General features: G+C 43.5%; 1 protein-coding gene across 10 annotated transcripts in view; it reads right to left on the bottom strand.

Annotated features, from left to right (window-relative positions):
- Nucleotides 1–19,496, bottom strand: part of HIC2 (HIC ZBTB transcriptional repressor 2) — an 82,300-nt gene that overhangs the window by 35,551 nt on the left and 27,253 nt on the right. For 6 of the 10 annotated variants that reach the window (XM_080374233.1, XM_080374234.1, XM_080374238.1 and 3 more), the window contains exon 2: nt 5,189–5,258. The exons of 1 other annotated variant lie outside the window; for it this stretch is intronic. The gene's annotated coding sequence lies outside the window, so the exon portion shown is untranslated. Of the gene's footprint in view, nt 1–5,188; nt 5,259–7,126; nt 7,251–8,017; nt 8,104–11,794; nt 11,850–19,496 lie in introns of those variants that run through there. 3 more of the 10 variants (XM_080374240.1, XM_080374236.1, XM_080374235.1) reach the window with 3 other exon arrangements.

The following is a 19,496-nucleotide window of genomic DNA, read 5'->3' as shown; positions in this document are numbered from 1 at the left end:
AGTCACAACTATAAGCCCTGCTCCGTATTAGTTTCCTGCTTGTGTGCATATACAAGAGATTTAAATATCTTCCCCTTTCTTCAGCCTCCTTCCCAACTTGCTTCTTCTTCCCTCCCTATCGTGCTCTCCAGTCCTTTCTGCGGAGGGCAGCCATCCTCAGACCAAGGTGTCACTACTACCCGAGTTCAAATGCCTAAGCCAGCTCATTAGGTGCATTATCAGGCAAACCAGGTGACTGGAGCACCAAACACAGAAAGTGAGAAAAGTAACTAGAAACACTGTAGTGACTCAAAGCTTCATTAACAAGCTCAGTTTTTTGTTAAGTCAGAATTTTAATGAAGAAAACAGGCTACAGAGGCATTTTATAACACACACATTTTAGAGCTGTTAGGAGGCATTCAGCTCCTAATTCTCTTTATTTCAGTGAAGTTACTCGTGGGCTGCAAGGCAAAACTAGTTCCCTGCACTGCAGTGTAGCTAGTTTCCTTTCTAGTTTTGAACTATGAAAAGAGCTGTTTTATAAGAGCAAAGGTCTAGCTCGGTCTGTTCTTCAGGAGTAGCCAGAACAAGCCCCCCCACCCCCGCCCCAGAAGGCATCAAGAGGAGGGGTGGGGAAAGAAAAGCAGTAAAATAGAGTGCAGGCAGTCTTTTCCCTTCTTGTACCCTGTGCAGTTGTTAAGATCACCTGATCCAGAGGCTGCATCCAGGCCATCACTTTTAATAAGAACTTATCTGTCTTTCATCGATTTTTCAATCTGTTTAGACTTCTGCTATCCATAACACCCTTTGGCAATGAGTTTCACATGGTAACTGTTGCTTGACAGAGTGCCTCCTCTTTGCCTGCTTTGAATCAATTTAGTTAACATCAGAACCATGAAGAATCACTCCCTACTCCCCTTCCCCACCCCATTCATGATAGTATTAAACATTTGCATTTTCTGTAATAAGTCATCTCTATGGCAAAGAGAGAAATCATGGCCACTGACTTGAGACCCATCTTTGATAGTCTTCTCTGCACCTGCTCTAGCTCTCTACTACCTTTGGGAGGTGATAATCAGAACTGCATAGTGTGTAAGATACTGGCATACCATGAATTTACATAGCAGCATACTGATGGTTTCTGTTTGGTTTACCAGCTTGGGTAAACATCCAGAGAGTTTGTCCATTCTTCAGGGGCAGCGTTTCCTCCCAGTTGGCAATTAGTCTCTCAGCAAGAACTTTTTGGGGGCTTGCTTCAGACAGTGTTCTTAAGTAGTCTGCTGAGGTGACAGGTGAAATTTTTCATCTCCCAGCAACTGCTGCCACAGATCTCTCAACTTTTTTACCCAGTTCAAACCAGTCAAACTTTCAGCTTTCAAATCCCTGCTGTTTTCCCCCCCTCAAAGTCTTCCCAAAAGCACAGCAGTTTGCAGCTGCTCAGAGCTCACAGCTACCTCCTTTCACCTGTGCACCCAGTGACAAGTTCCACAAGCCAGAGAAGCACAGAGGACACGGTTCTCCCCAACATGCAGGGGGAAGCATTGCTGCATTAAAATCTATACAACCAAGAAAGCTTTCTTAAGCTTACCCCAGCACATATCCCAGTCTTAAGAAATTTCCAAGGCATCCCCATATAATGACTGACTGTCCTGAAGGACCAGTCAGACTTGGCACTGTGATGCACAATTCACTACTCTGCTTTGTAGGCCCCTACTAATCCCAAGAGACATGCCTCACCAAATGCAGCTGCTCCATATAATTGCTTGGCTTATCTCCCCTGCCTTAGCTGAGCTACCATGGTTCTGAAAGCCCTCAAAATTAATGATAGATATGTTTGCAGATTAAAATCTATATACCTATGTAGTGCTATGTGCATCACTTGTTCATAACAGCACTGGCAGTCACAGTGCTCAACTGTAGTTTCTCTGTTTCTTAGTGGCAGCTCAAATACTGCCAAATTAGCAAATGCTGGGAGAAACATCAGAGCAGTTTGACCCCAGTTTCAGAATTTGTGGGAGGCAGTTGTAATGCACCATGAGAAAGATAACACAAAAAGTTATTAGCTGAAACGCTGCATCTCAACATACCTGACCAGAAAGCTTAGCAGCTATTTTGAGCACAGACTCCTGTGAACATGCGGTTAACAAAACTACCTCAAGACAGCTTCACAAAATAATAGCACAGACATTTTACTTCCACAGTTACAAACCTCTGAATTTGAATGAGCAAACTACAGAAATAACGATCTTTGTACATTAACAAAACTCTACTACTATCTGTGAGCATAAGATAGCATGCAAAAGCCAGGCGAATAATGTCATCCAGTTCAGCATATTGAAATCTAAACCTTCCTTCTGGATATTTCATTTTCCAAACATTTTGCATACACTGCCTGCAAAAATAACACTGGGTGTGTTAAGTGCTGGGGAGAAGTGACCCTTTCCTTCTGTTTCCTAAGGAAACTAGTGTAGGATAGAACATCACTTTTACTCAGTAGGATGAGAAATTCCACCAAATCCCTTGCTGGAGCTCTGACATAAAGGCAATTCAGAAAGTCAGCCAGAGACCTGCCCACACCTATCACCATTAGCTTCCAAGACTGGAATGAGAAAAAGTTGCATTTAAGTTTTGCACTCAGCCTTGAATGTTAGTCACCTCAATTTTCTCTTTTGAAATATACACACAATACATATACACACACCCTCCACATATTTATACACACACACATATAAAAATAACTTCTGTTATTTCATCCGAAATCCCCACTCTGACAGTTTTTGAAGTGCTGAATCCAATAGATGGCTTCCCCAGTTAAGTTACCCCTTGTATTATAAAATGCTGCCATCCGGTGAGGGATTGGAACCAGCTGGGAGTTTGAATACAGAAAACACAACAGTCTGCTCACAATGAGCAGAAAAGTTATCATTGCGAAGCAGTTTACAAAGAGAGTCTTAAACACTATTACAAGAAAGTGGCAGTCTGTTCAGGGCTACACTAGGCAGGCAAAAAAGGTTGAGTCACAGGCCTAGTTACTTGCTGCTCTCCAGGAAGATGTGCACAAACGGGTGAGGAAGCACTTAGTATCTCCTGTATCTCCTGCACCACACTGGACTCCTGTCCAGGCCTTGAGCTGCCAAAAGTCAGCACATACTGTTTGCTCACATCCCCTTTCTTTAGTAACCAATTGAGAACGGTCCTTAGCTTTAGCATGAGCCAAGAAATTTTTTTCTTAGTCTAAAAAGATATAGCTCTAGCTTGGCTGGTTTCAGGGAAGATTTAGCTGAGAAGAATGAGGATGCCCTCCTTGAGATAGATATTCTGGCCTCTTGTGGGCATATCTCAGCAGGACAGGACTTGATAATTGAGTTATTGCAGAAAACGCATTTAAGCTCAGTCCTGTCAATATGGCCCTCTCCCAGTTGAGACCAGAGGAGCTCTGTTCATCTGGTATCTTCCACATTTATCCTGCCATTGTTCCAGAAACAGAAGTATTACTGGTGAGGAAAAGTTACCCATAGTAAGGGAGTGGGCTCTTCTGAGCCACAGAAAGGAGACAATGGGTGAATTTACTTTGCAATTTGAGAAGAGTACTGCTCACTATCTAGGACATTTGCATAAAACAGCTTCCTCAGCTCTTGGTTTAATGAATAAAGCAACCAGATCTTTCAATGCATATTGCAAATAACCACAAAGATTCGCCATCTGAAACTGCTATACGTGGTGCTCTCTCCATACCCACTGTCTACAAGTAAACATTTCGCAAGTGATCATGTGGAAGAGCTGGAAGCGGGCAGAGCTCAATACCTGGCCAAGCTGACTCTTCAAGGAAATGGGACAACACAATGCTGAAAGTCTTGGGGATACTCTGCTGTGGCTTCACTATGTTCAGTTTCTCCTCAATCAAGTATTCTTAAGAATTTCTAGCAAGCTAGTAATGTTTCTGCTATCAAATTTCTTGATACCTACTTGGGAGAAAATTTAGCTCGATACATGAACATTTCTGTGGCATATTTCTTTGTGCTGTGAAAAAAGTCAAGTGAAGAGCTGAAGAAACTTTCTCAAAGTCAAAACAGCACCTACAGAGCTGAGGGGGGACCCCCATTCTCACTCCCTTGATTCCTTGTCATTTTGCAACTAAAGAAATGCATAGCCAACAGGCAGTTAGATGAATGACAAACCTGCACAGTGATCGGGCTTCAACCGCTTGAGCTAAAGCTGCTGCTTAAAGTCAACAGACTGGCATGCCCCGAGAGCCGCCTAGCAGGCATACACGGGTGAGACACTGTGCCCCATGATCTATCCATGGGGTTAGGCAGAAAGTAGCATCCAAGGTACCTGTCATGGCAATATCTAAATGTAAGTATCAGAGCACTTTGCAGACAAAAAGGTCTTTCCCCCAGGCTGTTTAAAATTTGCATGTTCCTGTGTAGCACTGAAGATAGCAGCAATGGTGATTCATTAAGATAATGATTTAAGTAGGAGGCTTAGGAAAGTCAGGGTGGATTAACATCCAAAGGGCTGCAGTTGGAGCTTCTGCACTCCAGGCTGCCACCTTCCCTTTTAAGGGAAGGGACGAATTCCAAAAGTCAGGAGAACTATGAATTAACAACTACTATGTCACAACTACAGTGCAGTAAAGCACATGAGCACCATCTCTACTCCAGCTCATCCTCCTTGGCAAGGTCAAGTACACAATTTTATGCTGCAGGAAAGTTTTCATGGCATTATAAATTATTGCCTTTTCCTGTATTTGATTAGTTTGTTAGTGTAGGTTCTCCTCAAAAAAAGATTGTGCAAATTTCTTTGAAACAAATTTCCTGTCCACCTTAAAAACAAAGTTTTCCTTTGACCAGTTGTCTTTTTATGCTATTGAATAATCACATGGGTTTGATAAATTGATTGCTCCTACATAATAATGTAAATATACACATTGGAAAAAAGCACACAAGTCCTTTCCACACCCCAACATTTAATCAAATTGTAATCAGTTACGAGTTGAAACATGCATTGTCTGTAACACGAGGTTAACGCTCAGACAGTAACAGGCAGCTCATACTATCCCTGCTCAGAGAGAGGCATTTGTACAGTGGTTTTGATGTAATACTTTCAGTTGCCTTCAAGAGAGATGCACAGGCAACCAATGTTGCTATTCTTCCACTCACTCACAACAGTTGCAATAGGGCATCCCAGTGTATATTGCCCCACTCACCGCTAGCTGTGCTTGGTCTGAACGTCTTCTAGGCACTCTATCCCATGCTGATTCAGTACAGAATAGCTTCCTAGAATACAATTATAGAAAGAGTAAGGGTTTGTCTTAAAAAGGGATTATTCCAGAACAGCTATTCCTTATTAACTATTCCAAATCACCTCTTAGTTAAGATGATGAAGTTAATTGGGAATAGCTCTTCCGCTCAGATTTATAACTTACCTTGGTCCGAATCCGTGACCCTGTTTACATGAGCCCTTAGTATCGCATCATACAATCATAGCCACGGCTTTGCCAATAAAAATAGACTCAAGAGTTGCAACGAAAGTAGAGCTGCTACATGGACACATCTCACTTGACTGTTGTAGTGTTGGGCAGATAACAATATCAAGAAATACGTAAAAAAAATAGCTGTTCCTTTAACATTAGATCTCATTAGTACTGCAAGTGACATTTTGTACTTTACAAGTCTCTGGATCTGGTTTGTTCAAACTCTGTCTATTCCTTAGATATATAGTGACCTTAACAGCAGGGAAATTTTGAGTTCTGTAGCTTCTTTGTTTATTAAGTTCCTAGCTTGCAAGATTTCTCATCCAAAAAGGGCTGAGAAAGTACCTGGCACATCTTGGATGCTTATTGAATACATTAAATAAATCAAACGTTTTATGATAAAATTCCACTCCCCCACACCAAACAGATGTAGGTGCAAGTCAAAGAAGCTTGAAAAATTGCACTAAAATTGATTTTGCTCCAGTTTTCCCCAAAGGAAAAAATTTGTGTGTGGGTTGAGACAAAAACGTGGAAAATTTCAGCTATCATGAACAACTGAAAAGAGAAATGGGGGAAAGACAGAAGCCAAAACTGAACTTCACATTCAAAGTGTGTAATTTATATTCTCTACTGTGTTCTGTATTATAGGCATTCCTGGACTTATATGTCAAATGAAAGCCTTTTTTCTAGAAATGCGATGAGCCCAAGAAAAAGTGCCAGATATCTTAATGCAGAAGTCTCGTTGCCTTTTCAAGGGGGAATCACAAACCATAGAAAAGGTTCTTTCAGATTCTGAGAGGCTAGAAGACATAGGACCCAACATAGCAGGGGATGTCTGTCACAAAACTGGGGGGCTAGTTACTTATAGACACTTGTCAAGTCCTGCAGCACAAAAATCTTGAACACTTACAAGTTAAAACACATACAAAGCCATCACACGTTGCATGTGTTGTAGGAAGCAAAGAGAAACAAAATGTACTATGTCAAGGTTGCTTCTAGACTGTTAAGAGTATAACTTGATTTGGTGCGCCTGACTGTTAAACATCACCATCTGCATGGTTTTCCATGCCTGGGGTCTGTGCCCAGGCAGCTGGGTTCTGGTGAGGGGCATAGGGCAGAAAGTTCCAGTGGACGTAGCTCAGTCATTTCCAAGGACAACACTGGCATCTTGGGGGAGCGCTCTTGACAAAGACAGCACAGAACTCAGTATTTCAGGGCAGTATTCAACTGCCAGACCCACAAGACCATTTCTTGTCCCCGCAACTCCTTACTCATACCACACCACCCACATTCACACTGACAAAGCTGGTCCATCCTGTACACGGAGTGAATCAAGGATCCTGTGTCAAAAAATAGCAGGTAATCCAGCCTGCCATTACTTGATCACAGTATCTGCGTAACTATCAGTCTCCCTTTGCATACAGGCAATCTTAGTCCACATATGTATTATTTTATAAGCAACTTTTATGGGTTCTTTTCCCCATAGGGGAGAAAGTTGAGAGACATGATAGAAGGGGGAAGGGGCAGTTATAAATATATGCAAGTCAAATGGGGAGGGGGGGAAAAGAAAAAAAGAAACTGAAACCACTTCCAGTTTCTCTCTCCAACAAATTCTACACTCTCATGGTCTCTGGCACCACTTCATAGTAACCCCAAAAGATGTTCACCTACCTGTTCCCACAGCAATAGGAAACAAACAGTAAAACAGGAACAAAGAACCTCCCACCTCAAATGACCAATATAATCCCACAGCAGCACATCATGAAGGGAAAACTTTATCATTAAAGCAAACACACATGCACACACAGACAGCTCTACTGCTGTGCCCTATTAGCATCCTCCCCATTTTCTATACGCAGCTAATATCAAGAGATTTATATTCAGGCCAAAAGCTCATGCTGGCAGGAGAGGAAAGTACTTGGGAGAAGAGAGCGGGGGCAGAGGGGGAAAAAGCCTACAGTTTCTTGGCTTGTGATCAGCAGGCTGGATGCATTCTGTGGAACTAGGCCAAAGCATTAGTTATTATATTCAAGAGAACATCTGAATCCCAGCTCAAGGGAGCCGAGTTTGCGGCTCTCATTTATGCTGTATATCAATTGAATATCAAACCACATTTTCCGCCTTCTGAATAATAAAGCTTAATAGTTTGGGACTCCCATATGGTCTATTGTTAAAATATTTCCAAACACTGGCTGCTGTTTTATTTCTGAAGGGAAGATTTCTCTTTCCTCTTCAAGCTTTACTTGTTTAAAAGGTGCTTGTAGAAAAAACTAAATATATTCACCTTTTAAATATTTCCAGAGTTTTAAGAAGGGGTGAAAAATTAGGGGATAAGGAAAAGCAAATACATTTTGAAATTGGCTTTTTTTTTTTTTTTTTTTTTTTAAATGTCACATGCAAATGTTTGTTCCAGGCAGAAGCAGCTGGTGCCACCGGGCTCTGCTGTTCAGAACAGGGGGTGCAGAAGCTTTCAGAAACCATGAGCTGATCTAACAAAGAAGGACCACACAGACTCAAACCATTCACAAAAGGACCCAGGCCGATTATTTGACTATTACTTACAAGGAAGCTTGGCCAGTAACGCAGGCAATAAATACTGGAGAAACCTGTTCTGTGCATAACCCGGGTTTGTCTTTTCACAAGTCCTGCTCTCTAATTAGCTACTCATTCCTGGAGGGCATTGCTGATGGATGGAGTATATCAATTTGGTATATTTTTTAAAAAGTTAAGAAACTTGTTAAATAATAGAAGCATCAGCATAATAAACACTCTGTGGTATGTTATGAACAGGCCCTAGTGCTCCTTCCCAGTCACACCAGAAAAAAAAAAAGAGTATTCCTGTTAATTCTGCTTTGCAGAAAAAGACTTAGTGGCAGAGATATTCTCTTAGCTTGCAAGGGCTGCAGTGCCCTGCTCAGAGCCCAGCTGAGAATTGGGGAATGCTCATCTTTTGGTCCTGCATTCACCCCCATTCGATTAGCACGGAAGGACTCAACTGCAGAAGGAGCAGAAGTGAAACCATGCAGCACTCCTAGTTGTGCACTGCTGTGAACCTCCAGCTCCACCTCACCCACTCTATGAAGCACTTCAAGCTCTCTCTGACAGGAGCTCTCAGTGCAGCACCAGCTTGCATGTCTGCCAGTCACTAAGCAAAGCAGAAGGTGCCGAGCTAGGCATGGCCAACAGCATAACACAGCACAAAAATGTAGCAGTTCCTACAGCCCAGGAAGCCAAGAAGGAACTTCTGCTCTCTCCTTACTCTTCTGGTTGAGCTGTCATCGCTGCTTCTCATTCCTGTCTCCTACTTCCCTCCTTCTGCCTGTGTGTTCCCCTCCCCTCCATCACCTATCTGCCCCACCATCACTGCTCTGCTCCATTTTACAGGTCTCCAGAGTCAGCTGTCCTAACCCTGAAACTGGTTGCTCCTACTCATCAGCTGCCTCCTCCCCAGAAAGGAAGAAATTCCAGTAATTCAACATTCGATGTCATCCCAATTCAGGGAGAAAACCTGAAATTCGAGACCTTTTGTAAAACGGAAGTTCACAAGTTTAAAAAAAAACACAACAACCCAAACCCCACCTATTTGTGAACACCAGTGCATTTTGTGTCATTTGAAGAGGAATATTTTTACATTACTGAAACCAAAGTTGGTTCATTTTGGTTTGGTGACCTGACCCGAGAAATTTTGTTCTGAGTCAGTACACCATTGAACTACTTTTATTCCCACAATGTTGCACTGCCTCAGACACTGTAGTTTGGCAGCCTGATAACCCTGCTCTGACTTCTGGGTCAGACTCCCTGCCTGGAAGGCAGTTCCCATAGCACACACCGAGGTGTCCCATGGCACAGCAGGATCTCTGAGAGAGCTATTATGCCATATGGGAAGGCCAGGGCTCTTGGAGTCCAGCAGAAGAGGACAAGTACATCAGACAACAGCTCTCTGACCAGCCGAGGACTACTTGGAATCCAATGCAATGTTTTGAACCAGTTCCGAGTGAAGCCTTTCAGACTAAAGCAAAACAAAGAGATATTCCCATTCAGGTAGTATAGACAGGTCAATATAACATATCCAGTAAAAAACTAGTTTATTAATATTAGTGGTGATCAGAAGTCTAGAATTAGGCTTTTCTAGACACACACACACAATTTGAAGTGAAAAAGTCACTTCAAAGAAAAACTCACTCCTACTGACCACAGCAGCGTTCTTACAAACTGTCTTAAAAACAACACAGTGAACAAAGTTCACGCTTATGGAAATTTCCCCACCAGGGAACTCAAATCATAGCAATATTAGCACCCCTCTGCCTCCTACACAGCTCCTGTTGTGACCCAAGGACTGTAAGACCAAGTTCATCAACCAAGTATAATGACTAGTTTAGAGTCTGACAAGTACTGAACTAGAGATTTTGTAACAGATGTCTGAATGGTCAATACCTTGCTGCTTCTAGCTGAGGCATGGGCACGGCTTTTAGGATAGTTGGATAGCAACAAATGCTGGTGGAGCTGCTGAAGGCTCCAAGGTCTGCCCCAAACATTAGGGGAGCTGCCAACTCATGCTCAACAAACAGCTTTAAAAACAAGTGGAGAGGGCTCAGTGGGAGGACCAGTATGTATTCACAGAAAGCTAATAGTTTTCCTGTAGGGTCTATAATGCTTCTCTTGTAATGTGTGTTCTTACCCCTAGGTCTGTGTATCTGAGAGAAGGTAGAGTGCATGTGCATATATGGTTTTGATTTACTTTAGAAAAAAAAGAGAAAAAGGAGAGACACTTAGCCTATAGTTTCAGTGTTGGAAACTGCAATAAACCTCTCTTTTTAAACCCTATAACCTTGTGACTGTTTTATAGTTATAAGGAATCATAACCAGAGAAAGATTTAGCCTAACAGTGATCTGCCCTCAAAGACATTAATCTGTCACATCTAATAGAAGGGGAATAAGGAGACGAACCTTCCCTCTAAGTAATTCAAACAGATGGCGTATGGCTTTGGTGGGAACTTACTGTAAGTTGCCCCTATGACAGGGGTAAATTTGGCAATGCTGCATACCCAAAGATGCTGTTTACAAGTCAGTGTGAAAAATATCTCTGTGATTTCCTTGTATTTTAAAACCTGAATTCTCAATGATCATATCTCACTGCTTTTGTGGTTGACACATCCAACCAGCTTTCCACCCACTTTTTCACCTCCTTTATGCCAGTAAGATTGAGCTTTTCTTTTGTTTCCAATTTCTTCATCTTCACAATGCAATTTTTTACCTTTGAGGGATCAGCAGAAGATAATCAAGTACATTGTGCCAATATGTTAAAGCACAGTTTTCTATGAATATTTCAAATATATCTTTGTTTGTCTGGGCTTCTAGTAGCTTCTTTTTTACCCCATAAAACGCACAAAGATCTTCATGTTAGTTTCTCTTTTCTTTTGTTCTCCATGCCTTATATGGGAAATAAAGGGTTTATTTTCTGTCCTTCTCTCTTCTTCCCCCAAACCTCAATCCCCAACTTCTCTTTTCTAGTTTTATCACAAGTTCTCTCCCTCCTTTTATCCACCATGTTTCTCCATACTCAGAGTAAAAAAGCATTTCTGGATCGCCTTGCTCTGGGTTCCTTCCTCTCCTCCAGAGAAGCAACACATGGCTCCTGGGACACTTTGCTCTGTTTCCTCTCTTGGAGGAAAGCCAAAGCTTACTCAACTCTTTTCCTCAGGTCTGCCACTCAGCCCACTAACCTATCCCCATTTCCCACCCACACTGAACAAGCCATAAGGTTTCCAAACTCGTCTGGAGAGCTTAATCCTAAATTCAGCTCGTTGCCCTATAAGAGAACAGACATGAAACCAGTATCAATGCTTAAGAGTTCTCATGATATCTCAAAGCAGGTGAAGACCATTATTGTCAGATTCCTAGCACGCAACAAGGCTGATAGAGAGCACTGAAAGATGTGGGCCAGCAAGAGACCAAATTCACATGCAGTGGCAGCCCAGGAGAGCATACTGAATTCAGAGGAGCAGTAAACTTAGACACTGTTTTTTCAGACCAGTCAGGGGAGGATTCGTATTAGAGGACCAGAGGGTAATCCCCTGATTACCCTTCAGCATGCTCACAGGGAGCAAATGTCACTTTGCATGGTGAAGCATGCCAGCCAGGGAGCATGCTTTATGTTTCACATTAATAAGTATTAGCATGGAACCCAACTTCCTTCCCCTCCCTATTTTTGATATAATTAAGGACTAGAATGAACATTTCATTTCAGTCTACAACAGCAGCAGACCACAGCACTTCAGAATAACAGGAAAGGGAGAGAATGAAGAAGAAAAAAAAATAATCCAGGTGGTAGACACTTACTGCTCTGGCCACTGCACGAGATGAAGGCTTGAGTGCACATTTTTGCCTGATTGCATAGCTGTCTCTGCTACCCATCTAATCTGCTTAGAAAACTGGTTTTGAAGGATATGGTTCAGACATACCACTCACATGGGGAGGGGGGGGGGTGATGAGGAAGGGGGGGGGGGAAAAGTGCTGCAGCTGCAAAAGATAAAACAGAGACAACTAATTTTCTCAGAGGTTGCAACACAACCTCTCCCCCTCCTCCACATGCAGTCACTGCACTGGCAGGATAAGCTGGAGATTCTCCAGCGTAAGCAAGAAGGTACAATAAGGTGTGCAGGCCCTTCTCCACCCCCATACCCACAGCCCTTGGGGGTACCACAGAAAGCAAAGGCAGACAGCCCAGCCGCTCAAAGGGAGGCGGTGACATTCCTCCGCCTGCTCATTTCAATTGTGTTACCATTTTTCAGAGGGGGACGTGAGAAACGCACGTTGCTAGATGTTATACTGAGACAATAATGAGCATAAGGGAGTTGCAGACTCTGTTGTACCAATTGGTGGCTGGGTTCTGAACTCTCATTGTGTGATCCGATTTCTCCTGTCATCCAAGCCATTTTGCAAACTCCAAGCACACGTTCATTTAAGCCATGTGTCCTGAAGTCTAAACAGCTGAAGGGGATGGGAGGGGTAGGGAGAGAGGAGAACCACTGGATTTCTGGTGACAGTGTCTAAAATACACATTTGCACAAGGAAGTCTCACTTTAGATAGTCACTTAGCAAAACAACTACAGCTGCTGACAGGCAAGAGGTACAGTTTCAAGTGACCATCAGACATAAAATAGGCCAAATAAATTACTGCAGTCTAAAGGGAGTGGGTGTGTGTGCTCCCACAAATATAACAGAGATAACAAACTGATTAACAATGGGTGACCCAATGTCAAGATTAGCAAACCCAGTTCTCATTTCAGTTACACCGTAGCAATGACATTACCTAAGATCTAGCAGAAGCGAAACTGAAATCAGAGTCCGACCCAGGATGTCAGGGAGGCAGCTGCTTTAGTTTTTTATGCTTAGAATTCAGCCCAGTTTGCTTTGTTTCAGGAGTCTAAGCTGTCTTTGGCAGAAGGGCTAGCAGCCCTTGCCAGCTGCCACGTGATCTGCAAGGATGTTTTCTAAGTGGAATTGTGTTGGGGTTTTGTTTTGAGGTGGGATTGAGGGAGAGGAGGTGGGGGTTGTTTTTGATGAAGACAGACAGCACAAGAAGTATATTGGCATTTTTTGTCCCTTTTCTCAAAGGTATTTTTTCCTTTATTTCCATTCCCTGCCCATATATACACTTACTCTCTCCTTTGTCCTCTCCTACACATAGACCCACCGGTTCCTTCAAAGTATCAAGAATGCCAGTTCTGGTCTTTGTGCAGTCTTTGAGGGGACATTGTGTGAGTGCTTACTCCCTAACTGAAATAAAATACAAGGTTTTTTTACATGTATACGAATAATATTTAAGCTTTCCAAATATTAATTGCTTACAGAAATTAAGCATCTGCTAACAATAAACTCCCTATACAAATGAGATAGCAAGGGAAAGTGTTTTACTCAGACTGAAACTAATTGCTAAGAATACCATTTTCTTGTCTTTTACAATGGCATTATCAAAATATTTCAGTCCTTTCTTTCATGACAGAAAGGAAAACGTCCAATTTCCATCTCCAGCTCAACTTTCAGGGTCCCGCCAAACCAAGTGAGAAACTGGTGACGGTGACTAGCCACAAAATATCCTCAGGGCAGAGACTGACTTTATGGGTTGCAGAGTCCCCCTCCACACCTTCCCTCCCCCCACTGCCCACAGTCCCCCAGGAGTCTGCCCAATTTTCACAAGTATTGCACTACAGACTACATCTGACTCTGGCAGCTAGGTACTGCAAGTGCAAAGAGCAGCCAAAGCGCTAATAACGTAAGAATCCTTAGAATAGCCCATGCCAGGGGGAAAGGGGCCATCAACCAAATTTGTGTCACACAAGGAAATTAGTTGGTTGGGTAAAAGCCTCTATATGGCTGCCTGGGAATATAGAGCTAAAAGGGCTTTTGCTGGTTCGAGAACTGCAGATCTCCTCCAGCTTCTCATTTCACCCTGTGCAACTTGGTGCAGAAACATAAAGGAAGAATTCCAACATTCCACACTATTTTATTATACAGGAGAAGCAACTAGTCTTCTGCATGAGTATTTTTTCTTAATTCAAGAATCTCAAAGCACTTAGCTACAGTACTTGCCCTCTATCCACTTAAGGGATGAAAGGCCAGGCCTAGCTCACTCAAGGTCAAATAGCAAGTTCAGCAGCAAAAGATGACTAGTACTCAGTTGCATCCAAATCCCATTCAACTGTTCTAGTCATTAGATTGAAGAGACTTTAAACACCCTCATGACGTCAAAAATGAGTAATGCCCTCCCAGGCCAGCCTGTGATAAAGAACTGAGAACTCACACATCTCCCTCTGCCTCCCACTCCTCTATTCCCACTCCATTATTGTTTCAGAGCCCACGTGATGAGCTTTTCCTAATCAGCAATTAAATAGTTAATGCTTACATTACAGCAGATGGAACAGGAGTTGCTGCAGGGAAGGTATGCAGAGGAGAGGAGAAAAGAGACAGCAAGAAGGAAAAAGCAGGCAAAGAAACAATCCTGTAGGAAAGCAGTTTTCCCACTACAAGGAGTGATTAGTTGACGAGACAAAGTAACCCTTAAGACTTTGTCTAGACTAGGATAAAATGCTATATTGTTGAAGGCGTTTGAGAGGCATAGCATAGGTAAGGCTCACGGCCCTTGAGCATGTGGCAGCCAAGGTAGAGACTAATTAGGACATGTTCACTAACAACGTCTTAATGTTCCACTTTTAAATCCTTGCCCAAGAACTCAAGACTATGCAAAGCAAAGGTCTCTGATGCTGTCCTAATGATTATAAAAGCAAAGCTATGACGCAGCGCAAAGAAGTCAGAATGTCAAGGAATTACTGAAGTCTCACATCCAGCATTTTTCATACGCTCATGGAATGCCTGTGAACATTTGCATCTTAAAACATTCACCAGCCTTTTACTAGGCAACCTGTTATGATATTTCTCCTTTAAAAAGCTAATCAAAGCTCCCACTGCCAATAGGAAAAGAAACCACACACTAACAGCCTACACTCTTGTGATACTTCTCCTTTTGCTCCAGTGTTTGCTCAAGCAGATTTGGGAGGGAGGGGGTGAGGGGAAAAGAAGAGAGGACTAGAAAGTGTGCCCAGGGCCTTAACAATACCATCATTTTGATAACACATTACCAGATTTGTGATTAAAACCAAGTCCCACCTCACTAGGGCAGCCAGATGCATCCACAGAGAACTTGTTCAGAGAGTTGTTACAATAAATACCAGGAGAATTACGAATGTTGCAGCTTCTTCTTAACCCTTCCAGCAGTATTTCAGGAACCGCCTGTCAGTGTGAAAGACTGATAGTTTTACTCTCAGCTTGTTGCAGGCTCTAGGTGTGCCCCTAACCAAATAGGCTTACCACTTAAAAGCTTAATTGCACCTGTGGCTTAAACCTTATCCCAGACAGCACTCAGGAGCATTTGGATTTGGGTGTTTCAGGTGTGGGACTGGGGCCTGTGCTCACAAACAGAGCTAGGCAAGTCAGCGTAGGAGCCCCTAGTAAAAGCACTCAGTGCATCAGGGAGCAAGGGATGAGGAAGAAAGAAGTGCTTTTTCCATTTTGATCACATTTAACTGTAGTTATGTTTCCACGCTTGGGTTTGAGTAATGTCCACCTCCTTGTTTGTGACTGAGGGCAGGTTTCACAGTCTCAGATTTCTCTTCCACAACAAAAAGATCAAAGTTTGAGCCACTTGTGCAACTAAGGTGTTTACAGTGAACTGGTCTAATCGCATGGCAAGCCCTCCCTCCCGTTATCAGTCTCACACTGAGCCAAGCTCCTTCATTCCATATGCACCAGGAAAGAGCCCATGTCTGGCATGGATTATAAGCCACCATCCCTTCTGTCTACTCTTACATGGGAACTGAAATACAGGGTGCTAGGGAGGGGTTTAACGCATTCAAGTAAAGATTCATTCAGGGTCTTCTCTGCAGGGTTGAGAAGCTGTTTCCAGGTTTCATTTCTAAAGAGGCTTTCTACAAAGCAAACACTCTGTGAAGAACCACAATGAAAGAGTAGGTTCCCTTCACTCATCTCCTCAGGATTGCCCTGGTAGTACAGGCTCATAGTGCATCTTATTGCCAAAGCAAACCTGTGCTGCCTTTTCAAAAGTTACTGATGAAGGAAAGAAAGAAATATGGCATAATAGGAGTCCATCCAGGCAAGCTTCCATGTCCCTAATCTCGTTCTGTCTCATGCTAGGACACACAAATTTGCTGGGTCTCAGTTTTGTAAGCTATGAAATGGAGCTAAATTTTAGGGGTTTGTGAAATTGTTTTAATTAATAATTGCAAAGTGCACATCTTCACATGGAAGGTATCATATAAATATTAATGAGCTCTGACTACTGGCAGTGTGTGTGTCTCTTAGGAATTGTAAGCACCATGGATGGATCAAAGAGGACGTGTAGCTCGAAGAGACAGTGGTGGGAGTTGGCTCTGTGTTTAACTATATTTTAAAGTAGATCCTCAAGACTGTGGTGGATATTCCCTATCAAGTTACAGCAGCTTTCAATTAAAATTACATTTCATCCTTAGGCAAAATTCCACAGTATACCTTTTAATATTAGCAGGGCACATTTTCAGTCATGTAGATATTCCTTCTACATACAGGCATTACTAAATCTCTGTAAATAGGGGTCAAACCAACTGGGAAATAGGGGGTTTACCTTCATTTTTATCTAAATAAATGCCCCTTACCTAGTTACATTACCAAAAGCTTCCTGCTCTACTGGCGATGCTGTGACAAGAAGTAGGATGAGGACATGGCAGCTGGTTGCTCCGCAGTGTTCGTAGATCAGTCTGGCAATGCTTTGGACGTGGAGCTGTCTTCTGAACGAACACAGCAGCAAAGGCAGCCTGGTGGAGGTGCCACTTCTGTTTTCCTCAGCAGCCACCTCCAGTACAAGCAGCACAACACATGGCTACAGCCAGGCTCCGGGGGGTCCGAGCCCCGGGTCGGGCTCGGGTCGGGCTCTGGGTGGCTGTGCTGGGGCAGCGGGAGGGCAGCACTGGGTGGCTGTGCTGGGGGCTCTGTGCTGGGGCAGCAGGAGGCCATGTGCCGCCAGAGCCCAGAGCCGCTGCCCCGCTGGGCAGGCACGCCGGGGAGGAGGCCTGCAGCCGCCTCAGGAATGCGGGATGGCCGCAGGCCTCAGGAGTGTTTTCCAAAGAGGTACTTACATTTGTTTCTCTTAGGGTACAGCAAACCTGTGCTTTTTTGTTGTTGGGGGTGGCGGAGGGGAATGAGAAAGAATTGCTTTTTTTGGGGAGTTTAAAAAACATTAGAAGACAACAGGGAGCAGGGACCAAAGATCTTTCTTTCCCTGAGGAAAATTTAGTCTCACCGGCTGCTGCCTTACCTCTCTCAAGCTGTAAGACCCTATGGCCAGCTTTCTGCCCACTTCTCAGCAGGCAGGGCTTCGTAGGTGCTTTGTGAGCCTGACACATGGCCAGCCAGGGGGTCTTCAGCAACCTGCCTCCTTCATGGGGGCTGCAGTCCTCAACAGTCAGAGCAACTGCCCTCTGTCCTGCTCACCCCAGGCACATCTCCATAAGCTCTGCCTTCTGCAGTTGCTGCTAAGGCAGTGCTGTATCTGCCTCTGGTTTTGTTTACACTGGGGCAACTGGGACTGATCGCTTGATACTGGTAGCAAGAACAAAAATCAAATAGCATAGGCACACTCGGAGTGGTTGTCATTGTGTCCCTGATCTTCTTGGTGGGAGTGCAGCAGAAGTGGCATTAAGAATCCTTACCACTTCTTTGGCAAAAGAGGGAGAAATGTGGAAGATGCTCAGGACAGACGACATGATAGTGAGACAAAGAAAATGCCCCAGAAATTAATTTCTTCCTGAGGTGCCAGTAAAATATGGGATGTTCCCACATACAGTGAGTGGTGGCCAAAACAACGATCTAATAACTTGGATCTACTTGCTGTGTTGTGTGCTAAAAGATGAGACAGCAAACATAACTGTGTTTTGATACTAAATAACAAATGTATGGCCACAGTGCCAACAATTTTTAGGCAAGGAACCATGAACCCAAACCAGAGGGATGGGAGGTTAATTTCTTCCCTCAGCCACACCAGGGAATTTTACACCTCTCTATGAATAATGTTTTCATAGCAAAGCCAGACATCAGTCCTAGCAAATACCTCTCTGTAAACTCTAGCCCAAAAGAATCACTTTGGAAAAGGTCATACCACCTCCTGTTCCCAGAATTAAGTTAATTAGCACTTGTCCCTCTCTGTATAAGGTCAGGGATCCTCCCACAAAGGAGGTATACAACGAGATTGTTAAAAGATGTACATATGCCCTCTTAAGCAAAAAGGCTTCTTTGTAGTATCTCTAAGATTCCCTCTGGTCATCCCTGTAGAAGAACTCGCAACTGGAAGGGAAGCAGACTGGGAGATTAGTGTAACCAGTGCTTTGCCAGGTATGAGGAGCACACTGTAGGTCAATAGGCATGCTGGTATTTTAGTACTAGGTAGCAATCTCTCACCATCTGGATGACTTTTATCAGGTTCAGCATCAGCCTTTCCTGCAGAATGAAATATTTGAACTATGGAAATGTTTTCTTACTTAATTTGAAAGATTTGCAGTGCATTTTCCCCTCTGACACACTTTGTTTCTTCTTATTCCATCTAGGCACTTATGCTATATATATTATTGAAGTATTTTACTTCCCCTCCATGTGACCAGCTACGTGCATTGACAGAAAGTAAATCCAGGTGAGTAACTGCTATCAGTTATATCTGGGTGCAACTGAAGTATGATCAGCAGTGGAGGTCAACACACTGTTCTTTCTGTCCACAAAGAAGTTACACAGTTCACTGACTGAAAGAAGGAAAAAATAGAGTAGTTCTTGGGCACAGAAACATAGTCACAGGTTGCCTGCCACAGTACCTACTGCTGGTTTACAACAGTAGTTTAAAAACAGAAACCCAAACTCAAGTGTTTAATTACAGACATGTCCATCCTAATCTAACTCTAACATACATAGCATAAACTATGTAGGATGCTAAACCCTACCTCTTCAGCCAGGAGCCTTTCTGACAGACAGCCATGACTGCTTGCTCTGAACACAGCCTCAAACCTGCTAAGCAAGAAAGGACTACACCAAGGAGGACAGGCTCCAGTTCCTGGGACAGAACACTGCTTCACAGGCCCATGAAAAAGGGTCCAGAGACTATGTGTGTCAACTCCCTAAACCACAAACCACAGCTAGCCCTTCCTCTGAGGCACTTGCATGCTGCTCCTTGCAAAGCTGGAGCAAGATATTTTGGCATCCAGATCGCTGCCTTTGGGGGCCCACCCATCCCTTTTGGTCTCTTTCCATTCCTTATCGGAGACTTGCAGCCCCTCTCCCTGGGCAGCAGCAGAAGCTGGGGCATATGTGCCTCCATGTTTGGCACCCTTCTGTTTCACCATCACCCTGTTCTTCTGACCCAGGGTGCAGCTTACCCACCCTGCTGTATTCTCTGATACCAAGAGTGGGGTGATATGTAGAGAATCACATGGAAGAGATGTGAAGCTGG

Source organism: Falco punctatus (assembly GCF_963210335.1).
Source record: "Falco punctatus genome assembly, chromosome: 1".
Classification (NCBI taxonomy): domain Eukaryota; kingdom Metazoa; phylum Chordata; class Aves; order Falconiformes; family Falconidae; genus Falco; species Falco punctatus.
This window is presented reverse-complemented; position numbering and strand designations above follow the sequence as displayed.